We start from the raw sequence: 10,253 nt of genomic DNA, 5'->3' as shown, positions 1-10,253 counted from the left end.
CCCCAGAGCCTCATCCCTGCCCTAGAGAATTAATTATCTGCTCCTTGTGCCTGGGCAGAGAGTGGAGAGAGATGATTCCTTTGTGTTATGAGAGGAATTGTGAGACAGACAAATTAGGTCTCGCTCAGTGTTCAAAGTCTATTACAGCCCAGCCTGGAAGAGCTCAGGTCTGCACAACGCACCGTACCTGGTATACAGAGTCCTGCGTATGTTCACACACACAGAACTGTGTTGAAGCAAGGAAGGATTTCTCCTGCAAGGGCCTGAGACTACTCAGACAAATCCTATCGATCAGCTAAGGTCTACAGAATAAAACCCTCGTGACTCTAGCCACGCTCTGCAGTCCAGGGGACCAGCAACGTTACTGGTGAACTGCCAGCTGCCGTGAGCCCTGTGGTGCAGGTACTGGTTTCACAACACCCAACAATGACAGACCCTGTAAAGTAGGCGGCAGTGGCTTAGCTCTCCATAGTTCTGTCCTAACCAAAAAGGAGCAAAAAGGCTAGCATGCAATAGTACGAGGCAGAGCTGTGAGTGCACAGTACAGGGATTACGTGGGGCAGCTGCCAGCGGACCCAGTACGACTCAGTAAGTCAGAATTAAATGAAGGATGTACAGAGGACTTCATACAAACCATCAGGACAATTCACCCACCTGGCAGAAAGAGGTTCTAAGCACAGAGTATTAGAAAAAGCAGGTTCAAGAATGCTGAATTTCTCCAATTGTATTTAATCTGAAATGGACAGCACAAGACACCTGTCTCTCAATAGTAATTTCTATCAAAGGAATGCGGAGCCCATTTGGAAGGGCATGTTGTCCAGGTCCATTTCCATGCAGATGTACTCTCATTTCCCATGCAACTTGGAAAACGTGCTTATCTTTCCTAGGTAGGGATGCTTCTTGACATAGCTAAGAGATGCTGGAATACACTCTCTGTGTGAAGCACAGTGAATTCATGGCAGGAATTGCCTTCCCATCTCCTGAGCACACCAGTCAGTTCTGGAGCAATTTCTCCTTCTCTGTTAACAATGTAAATCTTTGGCAGATTACCCAACTTAAAAAGTAATTTAAACTGCACTTATAAAATATTTCATGAAACATTTCTAAAAACATTGCCACCTTCACTCCCCAGCCATGACAGTAGCAGTTGAAAGAAGGATAGTGCAGTGAAACCTCTCTCTTAAACTCAGATCTCTTGAAATTTCTGCTGCTTCAAGCTGCTATTTCTATTCTGTATTCACTTAAAAGGTGTGGAAAATAGGCATATTCAATATCAGATTTTGTTGTTTTAAAACTCGTGAAAGTAAATACTTTGATCTAATCACATGTAAATTATGTGCCACTGTTAAAATATGGGACTGCATGTAAATCTCAGATACAAAAGAAGTCATCACTGTCTCCATGTAGAATGAAAAGAAATGTAGAATATTAAAATCAGGAGTTTCAACTTTATTAGCATAACAGCTTCAGTTTATATTCATGTGCACCAAAAATGCATTCACAGCAAAATAACTCAGAAAGAAGAAAAGCCCTGATTCAGCACAGTAATTTAACTCATATTTAGGTTTAAGCATGTGCTTAAGTCCAGCTGGGCTTAAGTCCAGATGAAGAAAAGTCCTCTGATAGTCAAGACAAAGCCAATAAAAGTAGAACAAATGATTGCAGGCTGACCAAAAAATCCAGAATAGTTTTTATCCGAGTTCAGTCTTTGTTTCAATTCGAGTGTGTTCTGTTGTTACAAATGTCTTTGTTGGGGCCTAAACCAAGTCTTCTGAGGCTAATAAATTCATAATAAATACTATCCTTGAAGGATGGAGGACAAAAGCTTCCAGACTGCATCAATCTTCCATTGACAGCAAGAGGTAGATGGAGCAGCTACAAGTAACACCAGCAGAAGCCAACTGGAGCATACTGGTGTATGCAGAGAGCTGAACAGGACACTGTTCTTCCTCCATTTTGTACGAAAAAATGCAAGAGGCCATGAGTTACCATCTGCTCCCTTCTCCCTCCTGAGCTGGGCGGCAGTCCAGAGCTTCATGGTATCAGATTCCCTCCCCATCCTCCTAGCTGGGGGTACGCTGTCATTGCTGGGAGATGTGGAGAAAGGTCTCCAGCTCCCCCATGCAAAGGAAGGCCTGGTGTCAGGGCTCTAGAGGAAGGACTTATACAAACTGCAGGTGACAGAGAACTGTTTTCCTCCCCTACATGCCATGGGGAAAGCACTCACTTTGCAGGAGGTGATTTTCAGTGACAGACGCTGATGCAAAGGTGGTTGTGGCCACTGCATACAGAGAGATCCCTGACCTGGCAGGCTGTTGAGACTCCCTCCGAGAATCGGCAGTGCCTTGTCAGACTGCTCTCAGATTTCCCAGCTCACTGATCAGTGACAGCGCTGTTACAGACCATCACAGCAATGAAGCCATGGCTCAACTGCGTAAGGGAGGAGAACTGAGGGAGGGCTCCTCGCTCTGCCTGTCCATCAGCACTTGTGTGAGTCCACATCCAGTTCAGGTGTCAGCCCATGAAAACAGAGAAGGGTTTTGTGACTTGTCTTGGTGAAAGCATCACCCGTTAGCCACGGCAAAGAATACAAAGCAGTACTGCCAGGCTTGGAGAAGACATGAGTATGTTAAAAGCAAAATAAGATAAAAAGTAATAGGGAATGGTTTTCAACCACTGTTAAGTGGAGGAAACCCGTGTTACCCTTCAAATAACAGCACCTGGCACCCAAACAGAAAAGAAAGGAGTCTCAGCTCACACACATGCAAGAGGCTAACAGATGCTAACTGATGCTAACAGACTTTCGGACTCCCCTGAGAGGGTGTTCTGGGGCTGCTGGGCTGCAGTGGGCAATAATGGGAGAAGAGAGAGGAACTCTGCAGTATCACCACTCAGACTGACCCTCTGCTGATAATAAGCAGAACTGCTCGTTAAGACCATGAGCTTTTTAGGGCAACAGCAAATTCTTGCCCAACATCTATACGACACCTAGAGAAGGAAAAGTACATTGTCAGTGAAGCCAAAGATGTTAGCATAAAAATTGCAATGAAAAAGAATTGTTCTCAAATTGAGGAAGAAACACACCTGAATAATCTGACCATGGGCTCTGCCTCCTGTGAGTACAGGTGCCAGCAGCAGGGAAAAACATTTTGTCATATTCCAAAAGGCTTGATGCCTTAAAAGCTCTAAATCTCCCAAAAACTCTTTGGTGACATGCATTCAGTCATTTCCCAACAATCTTCTTCTTTTCCAGAGCAACAGCAAGACACCCTCTTTCAAGACATGCAAAGCGTCACTGGCCCCATGCACGCAGGAGGAGATCACTGCTTTCTCTCTCCGCACATTAGGTGACTTCACTCTGTTTGCTGTGAGCTTTTGCAAAAGGTTCCTTTCATCAGCTGCCTTTGAGGTTCTTTGAAAAATGGAAATAATTAGGCACGTGTGTTTTCATTGGCACAGAGAGGCTGAAGCCTGATCTGAAAGGCTTTGCCTTTGCAAGAAAATAATAGGTCCAATTAAATGTACTTTATTCTCTGAAGTTCAAACGCCATAGCTTTGGGGGCAAGAATTACGTGCAGAACAGGGATATAGGTATATATAGGACTGGGGTTAAAGATGCTTGGGTTTACAAAACAACAACGCTGATGATTAATAGAGAAGCAAAGGGTGAAAGTGTGACAATCCTGTCCAGAGGGACAATGAAAAAGCCCTGTGTCCACTGGCACTTAGTCCACTGAGAACCGAGTGACTCCATTTGCATGTGTAATCATATACCAGACCACTAACATGATGGATGTAGCTGTGATAAAAACACACTGGCCCTGAAGGGAGCTGGATCAGACCCCTAATTATCACTCATGATTCCTTGTTCAGTTAATACTTGCAAGAAGTTTCTAAAGTTTCAAAGGAATTTAAATCTTATCAAAGCATTTCTAATTGCACGTAAATGACAGGTACAGTGTCATTTAGCTTGGGCTGCAGGGAAGGGGCAGCAGAGTTTTCCAGAACCAGTGCAAAGGTCTAATACTGCATTCAAAACTCACAGAGAAATCAAACCCTCATATAAATGTTAACTGAAAGCAAAATTGCAGTTACAAAACAGAGAGGATGCTCTAAAAATAATTAAAATCATGTGAGACAAATCAACATGCTCCTCTGCTTATGGGTCTTGGCTCTCTGGGGGCTAACGCCTGTCTTTGCTGCCTGCAATGGCTTTCTTTCTGTATGCTTGGACAAAAGACACTTTATTACAGTAATTTATCACCCCATAAAAGTGGCTTTCTTGTATTGCTGAATAATTTTGAAAGAAATATGTTTTAAAAATTAAAAATGCGGTCGGTGTATGCACACTCAGGTCTGCTGGGAGACATTTCTGCAACTACTGTAACTGCCTGGGTAGTTTTAATACCTCTACCTTCTATTATTTAAAGTATGATGATATTTTTTCCTTCTCTGAGCTTTGTCAGCTATAAATAAAAGATAAGGGCTGAATTGTACAGGGTATCTGTAAGTACTTCCATTATTGATACTTAATGTTACTTGGAGGGGGTGGTGAGACCATGGTGCTTCTCATTTGCACCTAGACCCTGAAGCCCAACTGAGAAAAGCGGAAGGTGCATGTTTGAGAGGTCATTTTCTCTGTGCATGTTTCCATTTTTTGTCCTCCATGTGGCACCTTCCAGCATGAAAATGAGACCTATCCACAGATATTTAGTGAAACATGAAACAAAGATGCTTGGGGAATCTATGAAAACTGCTTGATGGGACCCAGGATTAACAGGAAAGGCTTTATAGGATAATCTCAGGACTCAGAGGATGCTCAGACAAGGTCTAGAACTGAGTCCATGATCCTGAAATAACAAAAACTTGTTTTGCACTTTATTCTCCTAGACCCGGAGGGTCCTTTGTCTGCTGAACTGGGGCTGCTTTCTCCCCAGCTCTGAAACAAAAGGAGATCCTTTTCTTGGCATTCTTGCCATTTAAGGTGTTGCCCTTTTTTTTAGCATCACATCAGTCAGTGGTTTCTCAAAAGCAGTAAATTGCAGAATGACATAAGGCGAAAAACATGCTAAGGTGGGATTAGTAACAAATACACTCATCAGACCGGTCCAGAAGCAGAAGGGTTGTTTGACCTGGGATCAGTCTGAAGGAAAAGGAACATGTTAGTAAGGCTACTCATAAGGCAGACCTGTAATTTGGTTTTACAGGTTCCAGTGTTCTTGTTCCTCACTCTGCTGTCTCCACCTGTCCCAGCTCAGCATCCTTAGGCATTGGACTGAAGGCAGGACATTTCCCTCAGGGTGAGTGTCCCTACAAATCTTTTATTTACAGCTGACTCATGTCCTTGTTTCTCAGCAAAGTGGCACCAAAGAAAACCTTTTGTACATTTTTTTGTCTACTGCTGTAGCTAAATCAAGAAAATTTTTCCTGTTAAAACAGACAGGCTCTTCAACAGGACAAGGACTACCCACTCCATAGGAATCCTTATCCCCACAACCCCTTGGATTTGCAAAGCAGCAGGAACTGGGCTTGGAACAAACGCATGAAAGCAATCCTAAGGGATAAACTGGCATGAATCCTGCCCTCCGTGTAATTTCTTCAATGCTTTTAAAGATCAGGTGGCAAATTCCAGCCCATGCAGCCAGGTGAATGAGTGCAACGCCAAAGTTGGAAAATAACTGGGTAAGTAAGTGGAGTCCCAGTCAGACTCAGTCGTCCGTGTATCCACAGGCTCATACAGGGAAAGGAACCACTCAGAGCAACACTGCACACGCAGCACCTGTAGCACTGCTAACGGAAGGGGCAGGGGGGCTGGGAGTTTTCATAAGAGCTCATGACCACCTTTGGTTTCATTGCAGCCCAGTGAGATCACAGAGTAACCGGATTGCTAATCAGCCCCGAGAACACACCAGCATTTGCCTGATGAATCAATAAGCACACTGAACTGAATTTCCCCTTCATACTCTCTGTTTTCCATATTGCCTCAAACTGGTAAAGACTGCATCAGATACCCTTTGCCAGCCATACACTAATTAGAGATCTGCAACCAGTCCCGATGCTTCTTCAAACCACAAGATGATAAAATTAGATCATTACTCACATCACCCTCTTTGCAGACAATTATCAGAGGGATGCAACAGTATCTCCCCATTTCATTTTCTAAGAAGTGACTTCAAGACCCAGAGTGAGATAGTGAGTCACGCTCAGAGGTTTCTTCACCAGCTTTTATTTAATCAGAGTTAACAATGAGAAAAGCTGTTCTCTGTGCACAGATACCTAAAAACTGAACACACGTGGTAGCACTGCAAGAACATCCACACAAACCTCAGCCTGTGCATAAATCCAAATCACTGGTCTACATTTTAAAACCAAAGGGGATGCCAGGCAAATCACAGGCACCACTGAAAGCAGAAGGGTGGGAGCCTGCATCCAACTGCGAGCATAAGGGAGAGTCCCTAAGTTATCTCACTGACAGATGGACTCCTTCTGTATCACACATCCTTGAACTGCCGTTTCAGTTGGAAATATGCGGCAAGCAGTCACACAGACACTGGGCAGGGCGCTCAGAGGATTAGTGCTAGAAATGCCTAGACAGACACTCACTTGTTGAGCTGGCAAGTTTTGGTACAGGTACAGAGCTATATTGGATCAGACCAGAGGTTCATCTAGCCAGTGTCCTGTCTTGATTAATGGCCAAAGGCAGATGCCTAGGACAGAGTTTAAAGTTAGGCCACTGTCTGTTAGGCCTGACCCAGTTTAGCGGTTCATTTATGAAGTCATTTGGGGAAAGATGCACAAGATTGAGCTGGGCATTTCCCACATAAGCACGGCAGCATTCCCGATTTCCTGAAGTGCTGCAAAACCCACAGTCCCACTGCTTACACGCCCCTTCCAGTCAGCTGCGTGAGCTCCTGCTACGCACAGTTATCTTTCCCGGCATTCCCAGCCAGTCCTGCAATATCACAGATACTTTGCAGACCTGCCCTGATTATGCTTCATGTTATGGTATCAGTTTTACGCAGCTTAAAAGGCATTAATAAATAATGAATTGATATTGTTGGCCTGTTATATATATAAGCAGCATGTGTCCAAAATGGTTACCAGCACATCAGTAGAAGTTACCATAGATAATGACAAGCTACAATTAAAAGCAATCTATTGCTCTGCTGGACTGTGTAACAGTATGTAATAAAAGATTAATCACTTATTAAAATAGCTACAAGTATTTCATTAACCTTTATGCATTATTTCTAATGGGGCTTGTCTACACTGCAGTTACTGCAGTGACTAAGTGGACTAAGTGACAGGAGCACTGGGCAGGATTTAGGCAGCCCTGTTCTGGCACTGCGTGCAGTGCAGCTGTTAGTGCTTAGCCCCAAGTATTTACCCAGCTCTTTGGGCTGGGTTTCTGGCCCTTGCTGAGCTCTGCGCTCAGCACTATAGATAGCAGTACACAAAGAACAGGTTTAAAGCTGAAGTCAGAGCTGCAGCTCCTGTGAGAACACATTCAGAGATGACTCTTCACCACAGAACCCTGCATGACACATCTCTGCCAGAGTAAGGCCACTCCCTGTGAAGTGCGATTCCCAGTGCTGGCATCCCAAACTGAATCCCCCTGGCTGCCTTCCTGCACACTGCAAAGACATTTTGCCTATGCATAGTGGCCATTCCTCGTAATTCTCTATTGACCAGTTGAACTCTTGCGACCTGGTTTCCTTCGCATAAGAGAAATCAGATGGGTCTGTTTTCTGGAAAGGAGCTCTCCAAAGAGCCCTGGATGTCTGTGCTTGCCTTAATTTTGTGTATCACCTGTGCTGGGAACACCCGTATTGTATTGTGCCATTTGCACCTGGGGAGCTCATTCCATTTAGTGTGTTCATCTTGTTATCAATTGGATCTGGATTTACATAGACATATGGAACTCAGGCAAAATCTTTCCTCTGAGCACATGCTATTAGCTCTGCTGATTACTCCCAGCAGTACTTACCACTGGATAAGAGAGTCTTTCAGAACTGAAGTACTTGAAGGGCTGTGTTTCCCTCACAGAAGCTAGTCTGCTTCTTCAATACCCTGCTACTTGAAGCTCTCTCTGCCCATAGCGGCCTATCACGAGCCTGCAGAAACTAAATCAACTCATAAACTGTGTGTAACTGAAAAGTGGTTTTCAGGAATGCTTTTTAAGTGTGTAAAATAACTCCATGGCTTGTTGAAAGCCATCAAGAGGTATGCTTGAGGAACAGTGTTTGGAGACAGCAGAAAATAGCTCTTCATTCCAAAGCACAGCAAAGTGTCTTTATTTCTCTCTTCCTGTCCTATGCAAATGTTATCCTTTAATGTGGCTGGTCCTAGAGTGATAAAGGACACACCTCCTCCATCAGATGAAAGTATGATCTCTTTTCTGTGTTCCTTGCCACGCTTTCTCTGTGCAGGAGAGAGTCTGAATTCTTCCTCAACTTCTCAGACTCCGCTGTGTTTAAGCCCCAGCATTACATCCTATTTGGCTCTCCAGCCCTACCAGCTCTCAGACAGAATCATCTGAGACATTGCCTAGGCTGCAACTCTCCCTTATTCTCATATTAGTGGGACCTATTCACATATAAGGGACCTCCATTATACTTGATCTGAAAGATATGTGGCATGTGGAAACAACATACTTTGAAACATTCATGCAGCAGTTCCGTAACCTCAGCCATAGTTCACCAGCTGTACGTAGATAGATTCCCTAAATCACTACACTGAAATACACTGTTCTCCAGCAACGCCACTTCTCCTGTGCCTAGATGCAGTTCCTGCCTGTTGATATCTTTTGCTTTTGAGGGTTGGAATTTGGCTGATATATCAAGGCTAGGAGAGGAAGAAGTATTTTGCTCACAAAGGTTTGAAATCCCTGTCACTTTGCCCCTGTGACTTTCAAACCAAACAAAGCTCCTGTATTGCTAGATGTCACAATGGTAAAGTGTTGCTTAAATGTTGAGTATCATTGCTTTCCCAAAACACCAAACAGCCAGCTCTAAGCAGAGGGTTTGGGAACCTCAGTGAACCTGGAATAAGTTTTCAGCTTGTAAAGTAAGTTGATAAGTTTCTTTTTATACAAATCTACCTTAGGTGACATATAATTTATTAGGAACATGTGCACCTTGTTTCCACTGGGGTATGAGTGTGCTGGAGGTTGCATGGCAGAGGAATCCTTCCCTGATCCTCTAGCACTAAGGGCATATTCAAAAGCACCAAGCACAGAAGCCCGAAGTTTGAGAAGCAGCATGACTCACCACAAGAGAGAAGATATCAGCCTCACAGGAATGGGTCCAGGAGCACAGGGACTGCTCTAACAGATGAGCCAAGTGGTCTGTCTGCCCCAGGGTCCTGCCTCCCGCAATCGCCAGCAGCAGCTGTTAGAGAGAAAAGTGCAAAATGTGCTGCCCGCAGTGCAAGCTTCTCTCTGACCCCCTGCAGCAGGAGAGCAATTTGTGCTCTGAAGCAGCAAGGTTTAGATATCCAGTCCAGAATGATGTGGTGTTTATAAACTCATTATTACATGCGAGTAATGAGACAATCCAGAGAGAGGTGCCAAATAACTTTTTTGCCCTGATAATTTTTTGACCCAGACAATAATTTAGCTGAATTCAAAGTATAATTTGTATAAAAAGAACTCTCTTTTTTTGTTAATCTTAGGATTCTGCTTTGCAGTACGTGGTCTCTCTGCAAGACCTGTCAACCATAGTGGAAATTGTCCTAGTGCTGAAATGGTGAAAGGTTAAGAAAGATGCAGCAGGTAGCAATGATTCTTTAAAGCTTTTCTTTGGTGTATGTCTCCTTTGGCATTGAAAAAGGGGTCATCTGCTGTGGACATTATATACAGGCTGTGGAGTACAAGGAAATTTATGAACTGTTTTCTGGAGAGCGAGTGCCTTTCAGTTATGGTATGTACAAACATGTCTTATGCTCAATTTGACGAGAAAGCAGAGTTTCACTAAATTGTCCTTGCATTTGCTCCATCCCACTTGCTGCTTTCAAATGCAGAAAGCATTCTTCTCCTTTTCAAAGATCCAAAGAAGACAAGTCTCAGAAGAGAGCATGCCTGCCCAGGGTTGGATCCAGAGCTCTGCGCTTGACTCGGTTAATAATGGGTGTCCCTGAACTCACTGTTTACAGGATGAATTAAATATTTTTCACCCTTTATTTGCCTCAGTTCTTGGCACCTCTGCAAACTATGAAAAGCTGAAAAATCTGGAGCTTGCCAAGAAACTGTTAAT

Source organism: Fulmarus glacialis, unplaced genomic scaffold (genome assembly GCF_000690835.1).
Source record: "Fulmarus glacialis isolate BGI_N327 unplaced genomic scaffold, ASM69083v1 scaffold31413, whole genome shotgun sequence".
Classification (NCBI taxonomy): Eukaryota; Metazoa; Chordata; class Aves; order Procellariiformes; family Procellariidae; genus Fulmarus; species Fulmarus glacialis.
Note: the sequence above shows the minus strand (reverse complement) of the source record.